The sequence below is a fragment of the Penaeus monodon genome, chromosome 28, assembly GCF_015228065.2.
Source record: "Penaeus monodon isolate SGIC_2016 chromosome 28, NSTDA_Pmon_1, whole genome shotgun sequence".
NCBI classification, from domain to species: Eukaryota; Metazoa; Arthropoda; class Malacostraca; order Decapoda; family Penaeidae; genus Penaeus; species Penaeus monodon.
This window is the reverse complement of record NC_051413.1, coordinates 39847422-39847680: the sequence shown is the minus strand read 5'-3', so window position 1 is coordinate 39847680 and position 259 is coordinate 39847422.

Genomic DNA, 259 nt, shown 5'->3' with positions numbered 1-259 from the left:
GCACCTGATTTCGGTAATATTGTTTTCTTTGCCTTTGTTTACGAGTTCCTTTTCCATCAGTTATTAAGCTAATTCTTCCCATTTTACTTCAGATTATGTTGAATTCTCATTCGCCTGACTTTTTCGACTCTCTGGTTCCACGCTCCTTCTCAGTCCATCATATTATTTTGGCTTTCTCCAAGGCTCGGGTTTCAGTTTCTTAATTTTTCCTTAATTTCTTATTCTTTTCTGCTTTGCTCTCACCCCCATCGCTTTTTTA